Raw genomic sequence first — 26,453 nt, forward strand, 5'->3', positions numbered from 1 at the left:
CGGAGGGGCTGGGGGAAGGAGAGCACCATACTGAAGAATAACAAATAGGGCTGCTCCCCTTTCTTCTACTCTAGCCTGAGGCTTCTCAGTTTGGGTGTTTAAGAAAAGTAAAATAAAGGAGAGGGAAGAGGAAGGGCATGTTTGGACAGGACATTCACACTTCTCTTTGCCCTTCAGGGCTGGATTGGGCGAAATGGCTTAACCTGCCTCTTGAGTATTCCGATTGGCTAAGCGATGCAACCGCCTAGCCAATTAGATGGAGCCTCTTGGGGTGATTCCACGACTAGCTGGAAACAGATCCTCACCGTCATCCGGACTCCCCCCGAAAGTCAATCGTGCACCTAACGAGGCATCCTATCATTTCTGGCAGGAGCTCTTAAGAACAGTGCTCGCTAAGGATATCTTTGGTAACATCCCAAGCAGGGTTCTTCTTCCGGGTGTTAGGGCCAAGGTTGCTTTAGCTGTGGTGAATTGGACCGCTTGGGGCTCATCATCTCAGCGGCTGCATCATCTGCGGACTTGGTCAAGGCTGCGAAAAAGCTTAGGACCCACAGTCGAATTTCCTAAGGGCCGGGTAGGGTTTTGTTTAACATGGCTCATGTTCTTATTTCTTCTTGTAAAGTCCCACTCTTAACTGACCAGCAATAGTTAACTCTAACCTTACTATATCTAATATGTATGTGTGTGTAAGATTATCTCTGTGCATCAAATCACAATTCTCATACAGTTGGAAAATCAACAATAGCGTCAGCCTTGTTACTTCTATGTGTGTGCATACATAAATGTAGCAACGTGAAGAGTTAACAGTGACTAGCAAATACAGGGTTAACTGGGTCTGGGGGTGTGGGGAGAGAGTGATATTGTGGTTCCATTTCCTGGTTAACTTTAGATTCGCCAGCAAATGCCTGTTAAGGCTGATCATAGTGTTTGGATCTATGTATCTCTCTATCTGCCTTCTCAGGTGTAACTCAGAGAAGGAAACTGGATCTTTGTTTGCTTAGCTCAAGACCTTGTAGCCCTTTGGGTTAATTCTACTCACCAGTTCTTAGAAAAGGAGTAGTGAATGTCAAACATTGAATGATAGAGCCTGGAAGTGACTTTTTGTCTTAAAATCCTGATGAATGTTTATTTTCTAGTGATTTTTCCCTTTCTTCCAAAATGAGAATGTCACAAAGTAAACAAAAATAAACCCCAACCACAGCCACAGGCGACTGAGCCCTGTGACTGGCTAAGTGGCAGTCACTGCAGGATTTGCTGCATTTGCTTCCTTCCATAGTTTTTGTCATTCAGCTGCTGGATGGCTCTCTCTAGTTGCGAAATTCTCATTTCTGGGCCGGCGCCGCGGCTCACTAGGCTAATCCTCTGCCTGCGGCCCTGGCACCCTGGGTTCTAGTTCCGGTCAGGGCGCCGGATTCCGTCCCGGTTGCCCCTCTTCCAGGCCAGCTCTCTGCTGTGGCCCGGGAGTGCAGTGGAGGATGGCCCAAGTGCTTGGGCCCTGCACCCGCATGGGAGACCAGGAGGAAGCACCTGGCTCCTGGCTTTGAATCGGTGCAGCGCTGGCTGTAGCGGCCATTTGGGGGGTGAACCAACGGAAGGAAGACCTTTCTCTCTGATTCTCTCTCTCTCACTGTCTAACTCTGCCTATCAAAAAAAAAAAAAAAAGAAGGAGTTCTCATTCAAAGGCAGTGCATCGTAAGGTACCGTAAATGACACAAAATTCTTTGTCCATTTGAAATAAATGATGTGGTGAAGCTATGTATGCTATTTTTCGAAAAGATTTACTTATTGACTTGAAAGGCAGAGTTAGAGAGGGAGGAGAGACAGAGAGATCTTCCATCTGCTGGTTCACTCCCCTGGGGCTGGGCCAGGCTGAAGCCAGGAGCCAGGAGCTTTTTCTGGGTCTCCCATATGGGTGCGGGAGCCCAAGCACTTGGGTCATCTGCTGCTACTTTCCCAGGCACATTAGCAGGGAGCTGGGTTAGAAGTGGAGCAGCTGGGACTTGAACCAGTGCCCTTATGGGATGCTGGCATCACAGGCAGCAACTTTACCCGCTATGCCACAATGCCAGCCCTTTAATGTATGCAATTAAAAGAATAACTTTAGACAAAACTTAACAGTCTTTTTAAGCAAAGAAAAATTCATGAATTTAAAGTTAAAGTCACAATATATTGGAAGATTTGCTCCAATGGATAAGCTGTGAGATTATATAGGCTGAACACAGAAGAAAAGCAGGGAAATTATCAGTTTTTTGGACTTTATCTGGATGTTATGTGAGGAGGCATTTACCTTATTTGGTTATGGTGTAATGAGAAGTTCCTAGTTATGTAACCAATTTGTTGGTTGGCTGGGATTGAGACTTTTTTATGATTATTTTGCTTTTTAAAATCAGTTACAAGAAATGTTTCCGAGCAAAATTTGGGTTAGTTACATCAGAGCTCTGGTTCAGAGACAACCTCAGACTGATGGACTCATTATCTGGTTTAACAATTTCTCCTTTTTGGTCAGCCTCTTAATTTTGAGAGGTGACCAAAGCTTTGGCCATTAGTGCCACTCTCTCTTGGAGTGGACTTCTCTGGTCTCAGTAGGGAAGTCACATGTCATGATGATGGGGTCAAGAACACTGAGAGGTTCTTTCTGTTGCTCTTTATGTTTTTGCCATTCTAACTAGAGTGAGGTCACTTCTCACACACACAGTGCATACATGTGTACAAGCATTTAAGACTCTTAAGAAGACAATGCCTGAGGGAGACACTACGGCGACCATCAGGAGGATCATACCAAGAGATGTCTTATTCTCCTCAACCAAGGACCCCTCAGCCATGGTGCCCATGCATCAAACCAGCAAAACTCAAGGAAACCAAAGAACAAGCCAGGAGAGGAACCTAAGTATTTTAACTAGGTAGCCTATATGTTGATTTCTCCAAACTAAGTTTCTATACTACCAAACCTATTTGCACAAATGTAGCAGAAATTATTGGCTACCACACACACACCCTCGTTTGAGCCAACAGACAGTGCAAAGAAATCCTGTTGTCTAAAACAACTTTAGCAAGGGAATTTAAAGAATCTTGTTGGGTAGCTACAGCCTTTGCAGCAGTGTCAGCTATAGGAACTAATTGTTCAAGATTGATTTCTAATAATCATTTTATTTACATTTATGCCAAGCCAGAGAAGGCACATTCTACTAAACCATGACTGTGTAGAAGCATTTATATCTACGGAAAAATTCTTCTTTCTTCAATAATGCCAATTAAGTGGTATCGACCAATTGATTATGGATTGACAGAGTGCTGTTAGAATCCCTAATCCACACGGGCCTCTTGTTGTCCACTGAGACATGAAGTCATGCATGTGTATGATTGCTAATGCAATCCTCCCCAGATAAGAACACCTCCTGGGGGGCACACCACCAAGGTCCCTGTGGAACTGTGTGTGTTAAAGTTTGCCAGGAGGGACACACTAATAGCCAACATAAATTCAGAGCACCCGAGACTACTGACAATTAGGGGATGAGCGTTATGAAATTATCTACAAACTCTCAAATTATCTTTCTCTTTGGTTTTCTTATTCAGTTTTTGACATAATGTAACTGAAAAATCTTACCTCTAGGTCTTGCCCACTGTTACATTTAAACAAACAATTGAATACACGGATTTAAAAGTTTAACCTATTGAAAGGGTCAAATGTGCAATCTGAACAAATAGTCATGTTTGGAATACCAGTGACATCTGTTGTAGAGTGATCTAGAGGATCTCTAAGATCAGGTTGGGGTTTTGGTTTAACGTGACAGAGTAGGCATTCAGTTACACTCCCTGAAGAAGCTACTGACAGTGTAATCCTGATCATAGCATTATCTTGCCATGCATCCACAGAAAGAAGACACACACACACACACACACACACACAAGGGCAAGTGGGACAAACGTTTGATGGTGACAGAGAAATATGTTGAGAAAGATATCCACGACTAGGATGGCATCTGCTTCTTGGAAGAGCCTTGTGGGTTTCTTAGCAATACCTGTTTCAGTAGTTTTCTTTTCTTTCTTTTCTTTCTTTCTTTTCTTTCTTTCTTACAGGCAGAGTGGACATTGAGAGAGAGAGAGACAGAGAGAAAGGTCTTCCTTTGCCATTGGTTCACCCTGCAATGGCCTCCGCGGCTGGCGCGCTGCGGCTGGCGCACCGCACTGATCCGAAGGCAGGAGCCAGGTGCTTCTCCTGGTCTCCCATGGGGTGCAGGGCCCAAGTACTTGGGCCATCCTCCACTGCACACCCGGGCCACAGCAGAGAGCTGGCCTGGAAGAGGGGCAACCGGGACAGGACCGGCGTCCCAACCGGGACTAGAACCCGGTGTGCCGGCGCCGCAAGGCAGAGGATTAGCCTGTTGAGCCACGGCGCCGGCCAGTAGTTTTCTTTTTACTTTGTCTTCAGCATCACTTTCATCCTACGAGATGTCATTTTGCATCCTAAGAATTTGTGTCGGATTACCTATGATGTACGGTCTTTAAGAAGTATATGACTTTTAAAAAGCGAAGTCTTTGATCAAGAGTCTTAGGAATGTTCCTCTGAGTCAAATGTGTCTTTAGGGTCCAGGAAGTGGATCATCTTTGGTTTCCACTCAGCCGTCATCTGTTCCCCAGTGTTAGTCACTTGGAGACCCTTTTCCTTACCTCCTGGTATTTTCATTGTGGTCAAAATGAGTGAGGCTACCAGCTTGCAAATTTCTGGACATGTGAGTTTTTACTGTGGTTTCAATCCAGTACCCCAGAAAGAAATCGCAGATCCTCTGTCTGCCACTGCTATCTTCATGTGAATAGATAGATCGTTCATATGTCCATTATGAGAACTCGGAGCACTTCCCATAGTTAGCTATCTTCTGCAAGATTCTGCACAAATTTTAAGAATTGAATCATCCCAACAGGATCACATGAAGCTGGTCTTAGCTTCAGGAAATGTGGGGCTGTGGGAGGCAAGGAGGTAGGTGGGGCAGATACCTGAGTGCAAAGGATCCTTTTGCACACCCTGGGGAAGGTTCTAGAAGCAAGCAGGGGTAGAGTCCAAGAGGGACACAGGCATCAAAGGCAGAAGAGGGTGTCATGACAACAAGACATTCCTATAGAGACTGGTGTGTGACAGAAGTTGTCAACAGTGTGGTACCCACAGAAAGACGCTGCGGCATTCTGAAGACTGGGCGAAGGGCACGTGTGAGCCCAGTGTGATTCACTGGTACAGAGAGCAACTGAGCCGAACACCAGGTTTGCTCCCTGCTGAATCTAGCCAATTTTGCAAAGGGATGGGGAGGCAGGGATATATAGATATGCTTCATAGCAATGCACAATAGTCACCATCCCCACCATCACTGTAGAGCGTAACCCAGCATTTAGTTTTGGCCTGGCACATACTCACTACTGCTATTGTAAGTAAGGGGGAGACATGACTCCTCTCTCCGCAAGGCTCACGTTCAGGAGCGGTCACACTGCAATGGATTTCCCACCAACAGAATCATGATAAAGTTGTGAACCAAAGTCAGATTGTCCAGATACTTTGTGGTTTAACTGCTGAAGACCAACAGCTCAATTGACTAATTAACTTCAGAAAAAAAAAAAAACTGCTGTAACAAAGAGACTCAAAATGCAAGGGCTAAGGTGAGCCACAAGTTGAGTCCCGTCTCACTCTATGGTTGGGGCAGTGCTCCACGTCCCCAGTGATGCGGGAATCCAGGCTGCATGCCTGTCCTTTATTCTTCATCCTCTAAGCCATTTTCCTTGGTTGCGAAGGTGCCATGGCCAGACTGTAGCCAGCAGGAAAGGAGAGGAATGTGGAAGGCACACTTGGGAGGTGGGGCAGACCTCCCAGAGGGAGCACACTTGTCTTCTATTGGCAAGAGTGTGGCCCATGGACACCTTCCACTGCAAGGGGTCATGGAGCTGAAATGTTTGCCTGGGCTGCCTATCAGCTACAACATGAGAGAATTGATGAACCATCCTGTGGATAACAATAAGCTTTTGAAGTTCAATGATTTCCAGTGTTGTAGTTGTTTGTTAACTGGTTTAGTTTTCTGGGAGAATTTTCTAGTGTTCCTTAAGATAGTTGCTGTTGCAAGTCTAGGGTTGGAGATTTCAGGTTTGAAGACCAGGATGAGAAAAGAGCAGCCTGTAGACAGGAAAGGAATTCTTTTTTTTTTTTTTTAAAGATTTATTTTATTTATTTGAACAATGGAGTTACAGAGAGAGGTAGAGACAGAGAGAGAGCAGCCTGGTCTTGAACTGGTGCCCATATGAGATGCCAGCGCTTCAGGCCAGGGCATTAATCCCCTGTGCCACAACGCCGGCCCCAGGAAAGGAATTCTTAAAGATGAGGGGGAGACAAGAAGGAAATCATGGAGGCAGGCAGACAGGATAAAATCGATTAGATTTGTGAGCTGGAAGACCACGCCTTGACCACGTCCCCGTGTGATCTCATCCCCCTACCTGACCCCACCTGTATGCCCACCTGCCAGTCAGGCTACGCGACCCTCCCCTTTGGAAGTGGATAGAAGGCCTGGAACATGGTGGGCCCGGCCCTACTTTTGCCATTGTTGACCTTTGTTGCCCTTGTTGCTCTGTGCCGTGGGGGAGCATGGCCTTCGGGCCACCAATGCACTATACCTTCACTTCAGTACCTGTGCTGAGCTGCTCATAACCAAACGCTCGCTGCACGTGGCTCCTGGCCTGCTCTCTGCTTAGGGTGGCCCCAAGTTCATTTCCAGACTTCCCTTTCTCCTTAGATAGAGCCCTCGCTCTCCTATGCATTTCTCTCACTGAATAAAAGCTTAAGAACTCACCATGTTGTCTGGTCTACTTGAGCCAGTATTCAGAATTCTCTGAATTCATGGCAAGGACCCACGCAGCTTATTGATTTCAGAAGTATTAATAAACAGATCGGTTTCAGAAGGGTAAGGGGGTGCATGAACTCCCCACAGAACGAGAGCCTGCAGGAATATGAGCTTTTAGTTTCCGGTCTGCCTTCATCATATTATGACCTCTTTTGCCCCAAAGATCCCCTCTCCCTGGAAAAAAAATTGACACCCCCCCAAAAAGCACTTTATCCAAAATATGTAAATTCCAAGGTGGCAAAGGCTTTCTGGTGCCTTTATTTTCTTCTGGGCTCCATGGGATATGAGATGTCCTAAGTCTTGCATCCCAAAAGACTCTATGCTCTTGGAACTCTGGGTTACTTGAATCTTAGAACTAACTGCTGTTGTGCACAGGGTACTCAACCAGGCGGGTGTTCCAATGGAAACATACAAATTTGTGAAATTTATTTACACTCACTTATCTTTTAATGCAAGTCAACGACATCATTCCCACCTCTCATGACACATTCTCTAGGACAGAGTTCCAAACTCATCACTGGCCATTTAGCAAGTGTCTTCTCTGATCCTGTGATTTGCTGCTGTTACATTTGAAGTTGACTGTGCACCTGCTGGGAAAGACATAACTAGGACTCACATTCAGCCCTCCTGGCCTGCTCACAAGGGAAGATTTTTTGCCATAAAAGGTGAATTGTGAAGTAATAGCCATGTGGAGCCAGAACAGTCAATGCAATTACCCTTTGGTACTTTTTGGGCTAATGATATTTAAATCAATTTGACTGAAAAAGAAAAAATAAATGTCAAACCAAATACCAAAGAATGAATAATCTACCACAAGCTCGCTGGACTCACAAGCAGGTCCCTGTGCTTTGAGATTTCTTTGAGAACCATGTCAATACACTGGTCTCATGGTAATTGAAAACCTCTAAAAACCAACACTTATTTTGTCAAAGGCATGAATGTAAATCCAAGTTGGCCTATGAGCAAATTAACACAAAGTCCTGATTATGCTCACACTGGAGAGTTAGCAATTTTTCTTAATATTTTAATAAAACAGTTTCTCCTGAAAAACTCAAAGTACTAAGGAATCGTAAGAATTGGAAAGAACTTGAGAAATTCTCTTAATTCCTTCATCTTACAACTTTTGAGACTGTGTCCCACAAAAGTTAAGGGGCTTGTCCATGGTTACACTCAGTCTATGTATGCTTCTTGACCAATTCAGTGATTTTTTTTTTTAATTGCCTGTCTTGATGCTCTTGTCTTAGGTCTTCCCAGTTCTCTATCTTCCATTCCATCATTAAAAAGCTCCATTCTGAACAAACTGCTCTGAGCTTTGGAGAAGGAAGAAGTTTTGAATTTTCTACTTTATAATGTAAGTAAATGCCGACTAGAGTCACCTTGTCTTTGTGACATAAATCCGTGTGTAGAGACACACGGGCCAAGTGACCAGGTTGTTCAATGAGGCCAGGTTGAACCTCTATGGGAGCTAGATAAGTTCTCACGAGATCTTCAGTGAAGAGATGATGCAACCCTGGCGGTCTCAGAATTCAGGAACATTCCTAGCCTAGAGGGTAAGGAAGCAAACCGTGGACGCAGAGTATCCACCGAAAGCCAGGCCCATTTCAGAAGCCAGAAAATAGAGATGGGAGGAATTGCATTGTAAAGATAGGAAAATAAGTGAGGACAGGAGCAAACTGGTGGAGGGAAATGACCTTAAAAATGAAAGGATGGAAGGTGTAGAGGCAGACACCTGATCCCGAACAGCTGGGATAGATGGGGTGCACCAGGTGGTCAGTCCTTAGACAGCATAGGTTAGAGGCCAGAGGAGAAATTTCAGTCCTAAAGTACAGTTCCAAGTCTGCCTATGACCTGCCTCATTTATTAATTCACTTATCCATTCATACATCCAATACTTATGAACACTCACTGTTTATCAGGCACTGTATGAGTCACGAAGGGTTAAGTCAATGAATAAGGCAGGTGAAGTCCCTGTTCCCACAGGCCTCACAGCCTTTCAAGGAGACAGATACCCAAACAAATCACTATTCAATTATTTCTTTATCTTTGTAGCCAAAATTATGAAGAGATAGCACAGCATACAAAGAGAACTCTTGAAAAGGGCACCTAACTTAGGTGGCAGACAAAGGCAGAATTAGGATTAGTTTCTAAAACAGAAACAAATATGAAATATTTCAAAAAGTTCATAGAAAACGGAATTCAAAGATTAACTTATTTGGTGCAAAAATACTTGAAATCATGCATATGAGGGGTCTTCAAAAAGTTCATGGAAACACATATTATGAAAAACCTATGCATGCATTTAAAATTGTTTTGCAACAAAATAAGTATCTTTTAATGGAAGATTTTCACAAACTTTTGAAAGTGCCCTGATACGAAATGGAAGTCAATTAATTTGCATTTTACATTTATCGATAACATAAAAGTTACTCATTAACAGCGAAAAGCATGCCCCTGAACTGGCCATGTGTACTAGAAACCTGGTGACAAAGGCGAGAGGATGGGATTCCACTGGGGAAGCCAGCAAACACAGGAGAACTCGGGTCCCCGGGCCGAGGGGTGACAAACAAAAATGAGGTGTCCTCTTACCATCACCGACTCTGGGGCTGAGAGCCTGTGAGAAAATGGGTCGCTGAACACCAGAAAGGCTGCAGTGCAGCCTGAAGTCCAATTCTATCTGGCTTTCCTGCTCCTGCTCAGATTCCTGACCCGTACTTTGTTTCTCCATTATTGAGGACTACCACGCACCCTGTTTTTTAATTCTCAGCCCCAGGAACCTGGTATTTGTGCATTGTCTCTAGACTTCTGCATACTTCTATATGCTGGGATCTTTGCTGGCAAATATCTGGCCTGGACAAAGTCTTGGCCCTTCCTTACGAGGTCTTGCTCATCACAAATACAGACACTGGTTTTGGACTTAACCAAAGCTCTGCAGAATTCCCAAGGAGACCCACACCTCTCAGGCCAGGTGCTTGGGCACCAGCCTTGCACCTGACCGGGGTTTCTGAGAACGCTGCCATGATGTGTGACTTGGCCCTTTGTCACCAAGCCATGTTCCAGGAATGAGGTTCTGAAGAAGCCCCAGCTAGCCATGAATTCTGCAGCATCCGAGTTCCCCGCCCAGAGTGCAGCAGAGAGCCTGTGGGGCCACCTCTGTGGTGCCAAAGCCTCCCCAGGGGTGAAGGGAGGGCACTGGACAAACTGAGTGATTTCACTAGACAGCAAATACTCCTACTATAAAAGGCATCTATATGATGTATATGCATGGAAAATACAATTAAAAGATAAATTTTGGTGCAAAATTTTTGAAATACATGCATGTGAGGAGTCCCTAAAAGTTTGTGGAAAATGCACATGATGAAAAAAACTTATGCCTGGATTTTGAATTTTTGCACTAAAATAAACTTAGCCCTGGTCACTGATGGCAGAGGTGGTGGTAACAGTTAAGCCAGGGTTAGTAGTCACGTGTGCATTAAGGCTTCAGCGGGGATTCCTTTGTTTTTAAATTTTAATTTGCTTTTGTTTATTTGAAAAAGAAAGAGACAGAGACACAGAGATCTTCCATCTGTTGGTTCACTCCCCAAATGCCCACAATGGCCTGGTTGGCCAAAGCCAGGAGCCTGGAGCTCAACCCAGGCTTTCCATATGGGTGTCAAGGACCCATGTGGTAGGGCCAAGCACCACCTCTCAGAATGTACGTAGAAGTTTGGACAGGAAACAGAGCTGAGACTTGAACCCAGGCAGTCTGATTTGGGTTGCAAGCACCCCAAGTGGTGTTTTCAACACTGCACCAAGTGTCTGCCCCCCTTGGTGGTGCTGCTTATAAAGACCACTTCTCATTTCTCTCAAATGATGTTTCCAGGACCTTTCCCCCATAACTATCAAAAGAAGTGTATGGCCGGCGCCGCGGCTCAATAGGCTAATCGTCTGCCTGCGGTGCCGGCACACCGGGTTCTAGTCCCGGTTGGGGCGCCGGATTCTGTCCCGGTTGCCCCTCTTCCAGGCCAGCTCTCTGCTGTGGCCAGGGAGTGCAGTGGAGGATGGCCCAAGTGCTTGGGCCCTGTACCCCATGGTAGACCAGGAGAAGCAACTGCTTCCTGGCTTCGGATCTGTGTAGCATGCTGGCCGCGGCGGCCATTGAAGGGTGAACCAACGGCAAAGGAAGACTTTTCTCTCTGTCTCTCTCTCTCACTGTCCACTCTGCCTGCTAAAAAAAAAAAAAAAAAAGAAGTGTGTACTCTTAGCTCCTGCCTGCAAGAGGGAGTAACTGGTTATTCTGGGAGGCCCTTTGACCCACCACTGGCAGTCAGGGGTTAGTATGGCTTTGGAAGAAACTGCGAGTAAGCAAAGTTTTCCCAGATTACAGGGATAACGGTGATGTCACTATTTACCAAGGGCTTACTGTGTGCCAAGCACCGTGCTAAGTACACGAAGCACAGGATCTCATGAAATCCTGATCCTTGCCCTGTGAAATAGACCTGCTAGATCTCGTTGTCTGCTGGAAGAAGCGAGAATTCAGAGAACTTGAGTTTCCTGCAGGGTCACTCAGCTGATGGGTGGTGGGCTGCTCCCCACAGGGGCCGCTCAGCTCATCTGCCCTGCAAAGACCAGCCAACCCTTGGTCCAGAGTTCCTTGCTGAAATCCTTCCCAGGCCAGCTCCGCTTGGGCTCCCAACTCCTAACATGGCTGCTTGGTGCAGAAGAAACCTGTGAGCTAGAACCAGACAGGTTTGGGTTTAAAACCCAACTCACCACTTAGAACCATGCCATCTTGGGCAAGTTACAGTCTCTTTAGCTTTCAAGCTCTGGACTCACATGTTCCTCCCTTGCTCCCTGGGAGCCAGGGTTTGAAATGGGCAATAAACAAACAACAAAGGTAATTAAGCAGAGCCTTGATAAATTCTTCATGGGGGCTGCTTCTTGGAGCCCCCAGCGTGTGTCAGCTACGGCTGTGCTTGATCCGGGCAAGGTTTCTGCTTTTATTGAAGCAACCGTCTGCTGGAGGGTGTTCCAGTCAGTACGATCAGCGGTGGTAAGTGCTATTCAAGGACCTACTCAGGGATAGGAAAGAACAAGGAAAGATTCCTCCGAGGAGGTGGCCTTGCACTGAGATCCGAGTGACAAGAAGGAGTCTCTCCGAGAAGACCAAAGCAAAGGCCGAGAAACCTTGGACAGAGCTAAGGAGCAGAGCAAGGCAGTGAAGGGGCAGTGTCCAAGGTGAAGCCAAGGAGATAGACAGGGAGTGACAGCATCTGAGGTTGGGGCCGACTCTGTGGCACAGTGGGTTAACGCCCTGGCCTGAAGCTCCAGCATCCCATATGGGCACTGGTTCAAGTCCCGGCTGCTCCACTTCTGATCCAGCTCTCTGCTATGGCCTGGGAAAGCAGTAGAAGATGCCCAAGTCCTTGGGCCCCTGCACCCGTGTGGGAGACCTGGAGGAGGATCCTGGCTCCTGGCTTCAGATCAGTGCAGCTCCGGCTGTTGTGGCCAACTGGGGAGTGAACCATCGGATGGAAGACCTCTCTCTCTCTCTGTCTCTCCTCCCTCTGTATAACTCTGACGTTCAAGTGGGAAATTGGATCAGGGCCACATGGGGTGCGTTGACTCCTCCTTTCAGGCTCTCTCCGAAGCTTCACCACATGGCCCCATGCTCATTCAGCATCATGATGGTCAGTCTATGGTACGTAAATTTGACTTCCCAAGATGATCCATCAGGGGAGATGGTTAATGGAGGACTGAACACAGAGCTGTCCATGCAAAGCTATTACAAACTGATCCTCTAGAGTTTCCATACGTATGTTTTACCCCAGGGCTGACCTAGTACCAGATCAGATTCTAGACCCCAGGTTCTGCTTTGCATTGGAAACTTTAGTCCCTGCATTTCCATGGAGGCCCTTCAGAGAGTCCAGGTGTAGCGTGCACCCTCAGAAGACCCTGAAGTCACCACGGGAGCCAGCAGGAGCTTGAATCCAGGCATCAGGCAGGGAAAAGTGTTTCCGGGTGGCCAGCTGGGCCATTTGCATCGTTTTCCCTCAGAAACTGGAAGGTAAACTGAAGGTCCCTGATCTCGAAGATCCTCGGAGCCCAGCGAGAGCCTAGTGTAGACAAAGCCGGAGCCGGAACTGTGACTAAATCGCAACCTGGGAGCCGTGTGTGGCAGGGAACTGGCTGAGGACCTGGAGCCAAGACAGAGCAGCTCCGCAGTTCCTGGGAAGTCTGGATTTGCTTGCTCTCTGACTAGGCCAGCAAGGGCCAGGCTGCCACTCCACACCCTGGGCAGGGGGCCTGGAGAAAGGAGCCACATGCCACGCTGGCATGTTTGACACATCTGGATGTGGACTGACCGTATTTTAGGCATGAAAAAAGTCTCTATGTACACTTTTAGATAAGAATAGCCATGTGATATTATTCGGGCCAAAGTCTCGCCTCTGTTCTTATATAATCAAATCAAATGTAATTTCATTCTGAAACTAGCAAAGAGGCAGCTAAGTGTAACACTGTTTGGCCAGCACTCAACTCTGGCATGAGCGTCAAAAAAAAAAAAAAAGAATTCTAGTCTTTTCTTTCACACAGAAAGGTCAAGTTCCCTACCTGAATTGCATCTCTCTCTTTCTCTCTCTCTCTCTCTCTTTCTCTCTCTCTCTCTCTCTCTCAAGATTTATTTGGAAGACAGAATGACAGAGAGAGAGACAGGGAGGGAGGGGTCTTCCATTGACCGGTTCATTCCCCAGATGGACGCAACGGCTGTGACTGTGCCAGGCTCAAGTTTCTTCCAGATCTCCCACGTGCATGCAAAAGTCCAAGCATTTGGGCTGTCCTTGGCTGCTTTCTCAGATGCATTAGCAGAGAGCTGGATCAGAAGTGGGGCAACTGGGACTCGAACTGGTGCCCATAGGGGATGCCGGCATTGTAGGCAGTGGCTTTACCTGCTGCACCACAAAGCTGGCCTCATCCCTTTCAAGATCATGGCTTAGCAGTTCTTTGAGATCAACTTTGTCCCCCAAACCTCTAAAACCTTCATTCACAGATTTACTAATTTTTAATGTTTCTTTGTTTATTTTTATTTACTTGAAAGGCAGAGTGACAGAGAAAGAGAGAAAAAGACAAAGACAGAGATTTTTCTGTCCACTGGTTTATTCCCCAAATGCCCACAACAGCCAGGGCGAGGCCAGGCCGAAGCCAGGGGCTGGAACTCGGTCCAGATCTCCCACGTGGATGGCAGGGACCCAAGCACTTGCGCCATCAGCTGCTGTCTCCCTGGATGCAATAGCCCAAAGCTGTATTGGAAGCAGTGTCGCTGGGACTTGAACTAACCCTTCCATATTGGATGTGGGCATCCCAAGTGGCAGCTGAACTCACTGAGCCACAGTGCCCACCCCATATATATTCTTTTTTTTTTTTTAGATTTATTTATTTATTTGAGAGGTAGAGTTACAGACAGGAGAGGGAGAGACAGAGAGAAAGGTCCACTGGTTTACTCCCCAAATGGCCGCAACGGCCGGAGCTGTGCAGATCTGAAGTCAGGAGCCAGGAGCTTCTTCTTGGTCTCCCATGTGGGTGCAGGGCCCCAAGGACTTGGGCCATCCTCCACTGCCTTCCAAGGCCATAGCAGAGAGCTGGATGGGAGGAGGAGCAGCCGGGACTAGAACTGGCGCCCATATGGGATGCTGGTGCCGCAGGTGGAGGATTAACCTACTGCGCCACAGCATTGGCTCTATTCTTTTTAAGCTATCGACTGACTCATATACAAAGGTTCTTCAAAATTTTATGGAAAATGGAACTAAAAGATAGCTTTATGTTGGTGTAAAAAAATCTTGAAGTCCATGCATTCTCCATGAATGTTTTGAGGACCTTCGGTATGCATGGATTTCAACATTTTTCTGCATTGAAATAAACTTATCTTTTAATTCCATTTTCCACAACTTTCTTGAAGTACCCTCGTGTGTTTGCAATGGCTTGACGTTGTGGGGCACAGTTCCTGATCTTGGGGATATGAATTAGAAGCAGGGCTATTGAAGTTGGACCCTTTGATGTTTCTGGCACAGAGGAAAACACTGTGAGACAGAGGGCATCTGGGAAAGCAGACACTCAAACATTTGTAAGCCGAAAGAATAAAGCATTGTGTGAGCTTCAGCAGAGGAGGCACGAGCCCAGGTGGTTCCCTCAGGGACGAGGTTCACGACAGGCTGGAAGAGAGGGCGGAAAAGCTCCTGGGAGTTAGAGCCCTGGATTCCAGACCAGCCCCTGCATGTGCCCGGGAAGGCATCGGACAGCATCCTCTGGACCTCCACTGCTCACCTGTGCAGGGAGGGGCTCAGTGGTGAGCTTTGTTCTCACGGTGCTCTTCGGCCAGCTCCTTGGTGGTCACAAGACTGACCAGATCTCATCGACTTTAATAAACATCCCATCACCCAGGGCAGGTGCGGAAGGAGCTGTTCTCCAGAAAATTCTGTGACCCATTGAGTGCTCTTCCCTGTGCCTTAGAGAACAATTTACAAAGAGTTAGAACCAAATACAAGAGACTTCGAAAACCATAAACCATTTTCTTTTGATTCATAAAGTGGATCAGGGCCCACAAGCTGCTCTGATCTTTTTGTGAATGAAGGCTCAGTAGCAAGAACTTCTTCTTAGTCAAGACTTTCCTTCCCACAAATTCAGGCACTTAGATCTTTTTCTTTTTTTGAAAATTGTTTTCTTTTTTTTTTTTTTAGTTTAGGAAGCTAACATTTTAAACATTTGCCACATTTGCATCAATTATAGACATCATATACATATCCATATATACTATTTTGTCTCAAAAAGAAAGATGTCAATATCACAAAGTGAGCGATTCGTGACAATGATCATAACATGGGAAAACAGGGTATATTGTCACTTATTTATGTATATTTGAAGGACAAAGAGAAAGAGAGCCTGAGAAACAGACATACAAGACATAGACCTGCCACTTACTGGTTCATTCCCCAAATGCCCACCTTGGCCTGACTAGCCAAACTTAGGATCCAGGAACTCAATCCAAGTCTCCCATGTGGGTGGCAGGGGTCCCAGTACCTGAACCATCATCTGCTGCCTCCCTGAGTGTGCATCAGCAAGAAGCTGGGGTCAACAGCAGAGCCAAAAGGAACCCAGCACTTTGATAGGGAGCTGGGTGTACAAAGGGTGTCTTAATTGCTGGGTGAAATGCCTGCACCCAGAATTCAGATTTTGAAGGCATCTCCATTATTATCCTTGACCATGTTTCCAAGTTGGCAGAGCTGGTCATGGAGGAAACCTAACTCTTCCACTCCTCAGGGCCCTGTGCACCTCGCTGCCTCTCACAGCCTTCACAGCCCAGCCATGTGCCATGCTGTGGGGTGGCCTGGCACTGCTCTGGGTGCTGAGGGTGGAGCAGCAGGCAAGCAGCCCAGCACCCTGCTGTTGGTGAGAAAGACAGAAAATACAGGAAGAAGTCATTCCAGGTGTCCACGGTGCTCTGAAAAAAGCAAACCATAGCCATGGGGTCAAAAGTGGGCCCCAGCGATGGGCAATTCAACCTGGAGGGGAGCGACTGCTCTGAGATGCTGCTCTTCAGCTGTATTCATTGGCAGAGCCAAAGACCAATCTGGAAATCCCTTAAGAAAACATACTATTACCCAATACAGGCGGGAAATGCATCGTCCTTGTCCGTAGAGTGACGTGGGTTCTCCAGATCCATGAGTCAAGGTCTGAATGATGAGAAGGAATGAGCCACGTAGATATCTTGGGAAGAGTCTTGTAGGCAGAGAGAACAGCAGGTGCAGCCGCCCAGAGGTGAGAACAATAGGGAGCCAGGCCTGGGGTGAATGGAATTTGGAAGCAAGAACTGTAGTGGGATATGGAAGGTCATAATGGTTAGTGGAGGCCAGAACTGCAGAGACCAGTTGGAAGGCACTGGAAGATATCAGGCAAGACAGTCATAGGATCCAACATAGTTTGTTTTTTTTTTTTTTTAAGATTTTTTTTCATTTGAAAGAGTAACAGAGAGAGAGGTAGAGCCAGAGAGAGAGAGAGGTCTTCCATCATGCTGGTTCACTCCCAAAATTACTGGAACGGCCAGAGCTGAGCTGATCCAAAGCCAGGAGCCAGGATCTTCTTCTGGGTCTCCCACAAGGGTGTAGGGGCCTAAGGACTTGAGCCATCTTCCACTGCTTTCCCAGGCCATAGCAGAGAGAGCTGGATCAGAAGAGGAGCAGTCGGGACTTGAACTGGCGCCAATAGGGATGCTGGTGTTAGAGGCTGGGGCTTTAACATACTGCGCTACAGCACCAGCCCCCGACATAGTTTTAAAATGTGCACTGGCTATTGTGTGGTGAATGTGCAGAGGGCAACATGGGATAGGGGGATCAGCTCGGAGGGCAGGTGAGGACAATGTGGCAGGACCTAGGAGACAGAAGAGGAAGATAAATGCAAGGATTGAGAGTACTGTAAAAATCATGGCAACAGGACCTGCTTATGGGATGTGAAGGACAAGGAATTCAGCAGCTACCAAGATCAGGGCACAACAGGTGTCTTAGCAGGGAACAGTAAGTGTAGTTTCAGATACGTTAGGCTTGGGTTGCCTGTTAGACGTAAATGGTTGGAAACAGTCTCTAACTTAGTCTAACATTTGCCCCTGGTTGTCTGAGTTAAATGAGGTTTCCTGCAGCATGCTCTAGAAACTCAAGTTCTTGCCCGAGATCCCTGGACAAGCCATTGGTTGTTCTTCCGTGGCGACAACGATGTCAGTCCTCATTCTGAGATGTTCCCCCGATCTGTGTTGTCCCCTTGCTTTTCCCATCCTTTTTAGACAATCACAGGCACCAACGGTGGGAAATGGGACCCAGTGAGTCCTAGTCCTGGACGAGGACCTTCAGGGACCCTTGGCTGATCTGGGGGTCAGCATTGAGGCTTCTTCTAGCAGCCATCTGTCTGCCAGAGAGAGGAGGAGATCTGGAGCCCCTGGGAACCTGGTGAAACTGAAGGAGGGCCTGAGAGAAGAGAGCAGATGAGCTAATTTCCCCAGGGACGGGAATCTGGAGGAAGGGAGGGTTTTACCTCGACTTGGTGGAAGATGCAGGTTGCAATGATGAAGAGACATGTTCCCCCCCCCCCCCAGATATGTGAGTAGGAGAAGGTCCGAACTTGGGGGAAGGGTATATATATCAAGGGCTATCACTTCTCGGCATTTTGGCTAAGATCAAGTGTCGTATCAAGGGCTAAGAGGCCAAACCACAGCAGGGGTTGTGTGGATCTGAATGCCCAAGACTCCGCGTATGGTTTTCCCTTGGGATCTCTGTGCAGCTGACACTTCTAGGATCACTTTGCAGCTGGAATTTGGTCCCTCCTGACTAGCAGACGATTTATAAAAGGGTACAGAGCTTGGGAACTACAGTTGGAGGTCCTGAATGTGAGGCCTGACTCTGCCATCCACTGTCTATGAATTTGGACTTCTGACTTAAATCCTCTGTGTCTCAGCCACTTTAAAATGGGGGCAGTGGCAGCTGTTACTCTGTAAAGTTATTGCTGAGATAAAAAGGCGTTAGCATGTGCGAAAACCTCTAAGAAGTTTCCAGAACACATTACTGCTATGAAAATAGTGTTTCCTATTGTCATTTCTTGTCCCTCCAGCTCCTTGTGAGACAAAAGGGGCCGAATGGAGCATGTGACTCCGTCACGTTGTCTTGTCATCTGGGTAGGTGTGTTCTGGAGCTCTCCCCCCCACCTCCCCCGGTGGAGGAAGGGGAGGGAGACCACATTAGTCACGTAGTGTAAAACACACTCCCTGACTCTGCCTCCTAAAAGCACTGCTGCGTAGTTCACCCTGCCTGCAACGCGGGCAGATGGTGCGATCCCTTGAAGCACCACTATGAGGTTTCTGGAAGCTTTCTAGATGGCATCGCATTAGAAAAATGGGCTCAGCAGAATCCTGCGGTAGAAAAATCCACACCTGACCTTTACCACGATCCCCTTCAGCTTGTGCCGTTTCTCTCCCGACGAAGCCAACTTTAAAAAGTTATTTTAAAATGTAATAGGATGAATTATCAATCCATTAAAGGAAACAAACCCATTCTAATTAACAACCGTTCATGAGAAAATTGCTCACTGCTGCAGGGCTAGATAAATGCTGGAGAAACTGTGCCAGCAACATGTTCCAGTTCAATTATTTTGTCCTCACTCAGCCAACTAATTGATGTCTGATCATTTCGCCTGGTGGGGGTTGATGGAAAGGGAGTGGTTTCTCCCCAGGCTGGACCAGCATCGTGAGCGATTTCTGGACTGTGGCTCAAGGAACAAAGGAAGTGACAGGGGGTACTCCCCGGGCCAGTGTGTCCCTGGGCCAAACCCCATGAGGAAAAGGAGACGAAGCAGGCCATCTATGTGAGATGAGAACTGGGATTGTCCCTGGTCACCTGTCAGTCTTGCCGCTGGCGGTTTGGACCCCAAGGCGGCCTCTTTGACTTAGTAAAACTCTCTGCTTTTAGATGCAGAGGCAACCATGTGTTTGGCAAAGAGAAACCAGGTGTTGATTTTTCTCCTTCTGTTAGCGAAATAGCCGTGACCGTCACAATGAACGCTGCTAAAAAAAAAAAAAAACGAACTCCAGGTGATTGGTTGAGCACTTCATCTCATTCTCTTTCATGACCTTGATAGTTAAATGGTTACTTAATGAAGGAGCTTTAAGTGCTGTTGCTTCATATTCAAGAAGCACAGATATCCATCTCCATGGTGAAGCCGAGAGAGGAGACGGTCTGAACAGCCAAGTAGGGAGTCACAGACCAGGGACACAGGATCTCGGCACTAGCCAGGACAGAGGTGGGTTCTGCAGCTCATTGTCTTCATAGTACAAATCCCAGCCGCTCCCATCTGCTTCCCTTCAAAATTGTTGTTTGTGTAACTTTAAAAATATCACAGGACTTTCTGTTTTGTAGAAAAGCCTTCATGGAAACAGAAATCACATGTTGAGACTGAGAAGCATCAAAGAAACACCTTGCCATACTGGACATCTCCATGGATCTCTGCTGGACAGCCAGCAGTCGCTGGGTTCTGAGTAGCTACAACTAGACTCTTGCCACATCAGTTGTTGATATTCATCAAGGGGACCCATACTGTTAGGGGACAAAATACACCTGTAGGGGTTTTAGAGTTGGGAGGAACTTTGGATGAAGCTCTGGTCCAAATGTAGAAGTTGAGAACCTTGACCTGAGTGACGTGGTTCGTTGGGGGCAGATCTACTAACCAGGTTGTCTGGACTCCTATTTCAGCTCTTTCTACCCCATTGAAATGTCTCTCAGGGAACACACTTGAGTTGCTTGAGCTGGAAGACTCAACAGTAGTATTCAACCTGCCCTGTACATGAGATGGGTATCTCCCACCTCAGAGCCCCCCTCACTCTAGGTTCCAGTACGGAATTGCTGACCCAAGAGGGAGGGTGAGGTACAGGTGGTGATTTTGACAAATCCAAAGAACAAACTGGAAGCAGCTCTAGAGCATCCTAATGGCCACGGGACTTCCAAGAAATCTAGCTGGCTTGTGACTGATAGCCTCTAACAGCCTTCAGACCAACAGGAACTGAGTGACAAAGAGGAGAGCTTGGTAGGAAATGCTGTTTCATCAGGGGGAAGTTCACAGAAAGGTGAACTCTGGTTATGTATGTTTAATATAGCAAACACCCACTGAGTATTTCTAGGATGAATTGTATCTTTTCCCTTAACGATCAGAAGAAGAGCTGGTATAATTGGAGAATAGTTGTGTTTATAAAACAAGTCACTTGCCTTCCAGTTCCATGTCAGGTGCTCCGGTGGACCCAGAATGAAAATAGAGAGTATGGGCCGGTGCCACGGCTCACTAGGCTAATCCTCAGCCTGCAGCGCTGGCACCCCGGGTTCTAGTCCCGGTCGGGGCGCCGGATTCTGTCCCGGTTGCTCCTCTTCCAGGCCAGCTCTCTGCTATGGCCAGGGAGTGCAGTGGAGGATGGCCCAAGTGCTTGGGCCCTGCACCCACATGGGAGACCAGGATAAGTACCTGGCTCCTGCCATCGGATCAGCGCGGTGCGCCGGCCACAGCGGCCATTGGAGGGTGAACCAACGGAAAAGGAAGACCTTTCTCTCTGTCTCTCTCACTGTCCACTCTGCCTGTCCAAAAAAAAAAAAAAAGAAAAGAAAAGAAAAAAAAGAAACTAGAGAGTAGTCAGGCACCTGATCTCAGGAGACGGCAGACAGGTTCACTTCCCTTCTTGTTTTCAATGGCGAGTCATGGGGGAGAAGGAGCTCGTCATCTTCTAAGAATTTCCAGCAATTTCTAGAAAAGTATTCTGACAGACACACAGGAAATAGTTGTTGAGAAACGAACTAATGAATCAGTGGAAGAATGACTTGTAGCACGTCAATTATTTGATCTCTGAGGAATTTTGTTGGGTTTGGTTTTTTTTGTTTGTTTTTTTTGTTGTTGTTGTTTTTTTTTTTTTTTTTTTTTTTTTCCAGTTAACTGAGCCTTCTCCTATTGATATGAAGTCATCTGTTTTAACCATGCTACGTAGACAGGTCACTCATGTTCCTCTTGTCTTAAGTACATTGTGCTAAATATAATTCTGCCTTTTCTGAGAAGTAGCATTGCTTGTTATACCACTGTGACTCTGAGGCTTTGAAATTTGAACTAATGGCTTTCCCAGATAGTAACTGCATTTTTTTTTAAGTCTGTGCTTCTATCTCATTTCTTACCTTACCTGTTATCGTGTGAGCCGGACATGAGCTGGGAATCTGGAAGCAGTGGTGAACAAAAGAGATGTGGTTTCCTTCCTTACAATGCTTCCAATCTAACCTGAATTCAAAAACACCAAGCAGAAAGTGGGATCAGCACAGCAGTTAGGTTGTTGCTTGGGAGCCTGCACCCCATGTTGGCATGTCTGGTTCAAGTCCCAGCTACTCCACTTCGGATCCAGCCTCTCAGTTAATGCACACTTTGAGAGGCAGCAGTGATGGCTCCAGTACCTGAGTCCTATCACGCATCTGGAAGACCCAGATTGAGTTCTGGGCTCCTGGCTCTGGCTTGGCCCAGTCCTGGCGATTGCAGACATCTGGGGGAGTGAACCATCAGATGGGAGATCTCTCTCTCTTTCCCTTTTAAATAAAGTAAAAATAAACAATTTTTAAAAGACCACCAAGCAATTAGTTACAATTCGAGGTCAGGTCTCAGAAGAACACTGAGGCTGGTGCTGTGGCATAGCAGCATCCCACACGGGTGCTGGGTCCATCCTTGGCTGCTCCACTTCCGATCCAGCTCCCTGCTCATGTGCCTGGGAAAGCAGTGGAAGATGGACCAAGTCCTTGGGCCCCTGTACTCACATGGGAGACCCGGTAGAAGCTCCTGTCTCCTGGCTTCTCGCCTAGCTCCAGTCGTTGTAGCCATTTGAGGAGTGAACCAGTGGATAGAGGATCTCTCTCTCTCTCTCTCTTTCTCTCTCTGCCTTTCAAATAAAATAAATAAATCTTTAAAAAGAAGAAGAAGGAGAAGGGAAGAAGAGAAGAAAATTAAGAGACTACTATCTGGGGAGGTTTGGCCCTCCCGTAGCAGGCAGCGGGGAAGGCCTTGCCGAGGGGAGGAGTGACACTTAAGCCACTTCCCAAAGGAAGAGAAAGAGCCAGCATGGGACAGGACCGTGCTCCTCTGAACAGCTCTTCCCACCGCTCCCCTCTTCACTTGGCTGCTAATGTCACTCACCATCATGCAGAAGGGCTACACATGGCCAGCAAGTGGCAGAAACACACATTTGCTACAAACTTAATCTCACGTCTGCAAGAAAACAGAGGTGCTGCTCTTAAGGGTATTGCAACCTCTGCTTAAGAGGAAAATATATGATTTTTAGGAGAGCTATTTCATTCATAAGAAATTTACCTTTATTAGGGGCCAGCTGTCAAAAGCATTAGACAGCAGTGGGACCCGAGAAGGGACCCCACATACCTGAGTTTGGGGATTTCTGTTAACCACCACGGGAGCACTGAGAAGGGCAGGTTGCTGGAGGAACTTGGATGATCTAACCCTTAAAGGATGAATCAGCGTTTAGATGGGAGAAATTAAGGAATACGGGCAGACAGAGGCATGGTGGTGTGGAAGTTCATGCCCACTGGAAACACCGAGCGGTCCGGGAAGACTGGGAAAAGTGAGCGGAGGAGAGACAGTGACGAGATTCCAAAGTGTCTTGGCTATTTGGTTGAATTGTCTGCATTTGTTCTGTAGACCACGGGATACCATGAAAGCATTCTGAACAGTGCTATCATCCGATCTGTGTTTTAGAGAGACTTTCTTTTCCATGTATTTGGCTGTTCGTCGAGGCTGAGAAGCTTAATGGCTGATGATTAGGGAGTTTTCTGTTTCCTCACAGGCAACCGTTTTCTTCGAAGACTGACACCCTGTGCACGGACTGGAGCATCTCGTGAATCCTTGAGAGCATCAAAGATGCTTCAGATATCCGTGTATGACCTCCATCACTGAACTGAAATATGGGGGAAGAAAATACCTCTTCTTAAAACACAGATCAGGTGCTGCTGATGGCACCAAGGGTAGGCCAGGAGAGTTGAAGCCTCCGTCATTTGTCATGTCACAGAGGAGAGCCGGGCAACCCGCTGACTCCACCGTGTTGAGTCACCACTGAAATGACATCGCAAGGGTTTGCCATCAGCACCTCGGGGCCCCGGCTCTCAGCACCCGGGGGTCCCGGCTCTCAGAACCCGGGGGTCACAGCTCTCAGCACCCCAGAGTCGCAGCTCTCAGCATGCTTCTGAGAAGCTAACCACAGCCCATCTCTTCTACCTTAACCAAAAGGTAAACATCCATTTCTTCCAGGATCCCCAAGCCTGTTCCCACTTTGCAGTATCAATAGTTGAATGTGACACTTGTCTAAACACATAGCACTTGCTTGAGGTCCAGAATGGAGATGATGGTTCGTGGTTTCTCTGTGCTTCCAACCTGGAAGACAGCGGGAAATGCAGCAAAAAGAAGCCCTGACTGTATATGACAGTCCTGCTGGGACGTGCCACACTCTCTTCTTGGGTAACGTCACTGTCAGTTCTCCACCCAACGGCCAGTTCTTTCCTGACTCTGCGTTCTGCGAGTCCACACTTTGTCCAGATGTCTGCCTCTTCCTGATCTGACTCGGAGCGGACCCCAGCTAGTCTAATCTAATCATGTAAGGCCAGTGCTGCTTGTCAGCCACCAGGTTAGGGATGATCCGGTTCTGGTCGGTGAGGCGTGCGGGGCAGCCTGCCAGTGGGTTCCTGGAAGTGTCACCTTGATTTTGAAGTTCAGTCATATCAGCATTTGTTCCTCCTCTTCCACGGGATGTTGTTGCATCAGGACGCAGTGCCTGGGACGGGGTGGCCACCTGGCAGCCCCGGAGGCACCGTGCTGAAGCAGTGCCAAGCTCTGGAAATTGACACCCAGGGCTCTATGACCCTGTGAAGTCATTGACTTAACCAAAACCACAGAGGTTCTAAACCAGGGCCTCTTATATGTGACATGATTTTTATTTTACTCTTTTTTTCTTTTAAAAGTTCATTTATTTGAAAGGCACAGTGACAGAAAGAAGAAGAGACAAAGAGGGAGATCTTCCATATGCTGGTTCACTCCCCAAATGCCCACAAGCCTGGGATAAGCCAGGCTGGACCCAGGGGCCCAGAACTCCATCCAGGTCTCCCACGTGGGTAGCAGGGGCCCAAGCACTCGGGCCATCCCCTGCTGCTTTCCCAGGCAAATTAGCAGGGAGCTGGATCAGTGGAAATAGAGCAACGGGAACTTGAACCAGCACTCTGGTAAGAGATGATAGCATTGCCTTGTGGCAGCTTAACCTTTGTGCCACAGAGCCGGCCCCTGATTTTTTCCCACTATTTAAGCTTTATGATTTAATGTTTCCTTTTTCCTGCAGCAGAAACACCTTAACGAGTACCAGTGACCGTTTTCATCAAGCAGATGGTGAACGCAGAGCCCTGGCCTTGTATAACTCTAGGCTACAACATAATCAGTGTCCGGGAGTTGGTACAGAGCAGTTTCCAGAAAGCAGGCAGTGAGCAAACAGCTTGCTCCAGGTCACAGCGTGCAGCTGCGAGGAAGCCAGGAGAAGTCGAGCCAAAAGAATGGCTTCTTCCCAGAAGGCCAGCTGGAGCGGGACGCCAGGCACCTCCGGCCACTTCCCTCCGCATCTCTAAGCCTCGGCTTATCCCAACCGTAAAATATGTGCATTGTGAGAATACAAAAATAACGCACTGCAAGCCATCTAGCAAAATGCTGGCCGGCCCCTACGAGATGGGCATTTAGTGTAGGATAGCTTCTATTTGAACCTGCTCAGCCATTCACTTGCTGTTCTTCCTTCGGATCCTTGACAGCAGCAAAGTGCCTGTGGCCCGTTTACCGCCTACTGCTGGAGACGCCACACATTCCTAGGGCAGAAGGGAGGCATTGTGCTCCACGGCGGAGACTCAGTCTGAGGCTCTCATTCGCTGATTGTCCACCCAGCTCCAGCTCCTGCGTGTGAAAGCCCTCTGCGGTCAGGAGAGATTGAGACCATGCCTGAAAAGCCATCTTCTTGCGCCAGAGTGCCACCTGCGAACCTAGGGGGAGACCGGGTTGCTAGGAGTCATTGTGATCGCGTGCTGTGCCACTTCCGCACACTCCTCCCGATTTTTTTTTTTTTCATGACTACTTGTTAGCTTCCAGTGTGAGAGAAGGAGAATACAAAACCCTGGGATGCTGTTGCTTAGAATGATAATTGCTCATTAGAACCCCATTTTGTTCTAATTGTACGATTCATTACGCTGAACTCTTCATTAGAAGCATTGTAAAAATTCTGACAACTCGAATGTGTTAGGCTGGATATCGAAATGAATCTGATTGAGAGCTTTACTCTTTGTTAAGGGCGTTTTCTAATTAATATACATGTGAGAAGCCAGGAAGTGAGAGTCGCCATATTCTATTCCGGAGGTTATTGTTGAAGATGTGTTTCTTTTAACAAATGCAACATGATTTTGAAACAAGAAGCTGTCTTTAGAACAGAAAGAAAAATTGGCCCATAAACCTGAACCATTCACAATGAGGACACATCTGTCTGCATGAATACAAGTGGTTCAGAATTATCTGCAATTAATAGGAAACCAAATATCTTCCTAGTTCTGTTGGGGGCTTTGGGTACAAATGGCAGATTGAACATTCACACTCATCTCTCTTTCTTCTTGGAAGTCTACTAAAATGACAGTTACGGGAACTGAGCCAGGCAGTAAACCCACAAGGGCAAAGACAATGAAGGAGACAAGAGTAAGAACATTCTGGAAGTTGAAAGTGGGTCACGGGTACTAGCATTGCAGACCCCAGAGGGCGGAACTCTGAGCAGGTACACTGGGAAGTGAGAACAAACTAACTGCTCTTCAGAGGGCCCCACACACTCAAGAACTGGGGGGCTAGGACTGGAGGTAAAAGTGGGGCTGCAGAAAGACGAGCCAGGGTCTGCTCAGGCAGTGCTTGGGACCCTGGATGTCACCCTCACCCTGCCCAGCCGAGGCACTGCTCCTGGTCTGCACTGGCACAAGCTGGGAGGTTTCCATC

General features: G+C 47.3%; 1 long non-coding RNA gene across 2 annotated transcripts; it reads left to right on the forward strand.

Moving 5' to 3' along the window:
* On the forward strand, positions 1 to 25,803 carry LOC103352208 (uncharacterized). 2 transcript variants are annotated; one of them, XR_016229986.1, is made up of 4 exons: positions 1 to 574; positions 8,117 to 8,223; positions 23,245 to 23,684; positions 24,784 to 25,803. It is a non-coding gene; the product is annotated as an uncharacterized LOC103352208 (long non-coding RNA). The 2 variants fall into 2 exon arrangements; XR_016229985.1 differs by lacking the exon at positions 23,245 to 23,684.
* Positions 25,804 to 26,453: the final 650 nt, after the last annotated feature.

This window comes from Oryctolagus cuniculus, chromosome 2, assembly GCF_051225735.1.
Source record: "Oryctolagus cuniculus isolate XC-2025 breed Fujian yellow rabbit chromosome 2, ASM5122573v1, whole genome shotgun sequence".
In the NCBI taxonomy this organism is placed as follows: Eukaryota; Metazoa; Chordata; class Mammalia; order Lagomorpha; family Leporidae; genus Oryctolagus; species Oryctolagus cuniculus.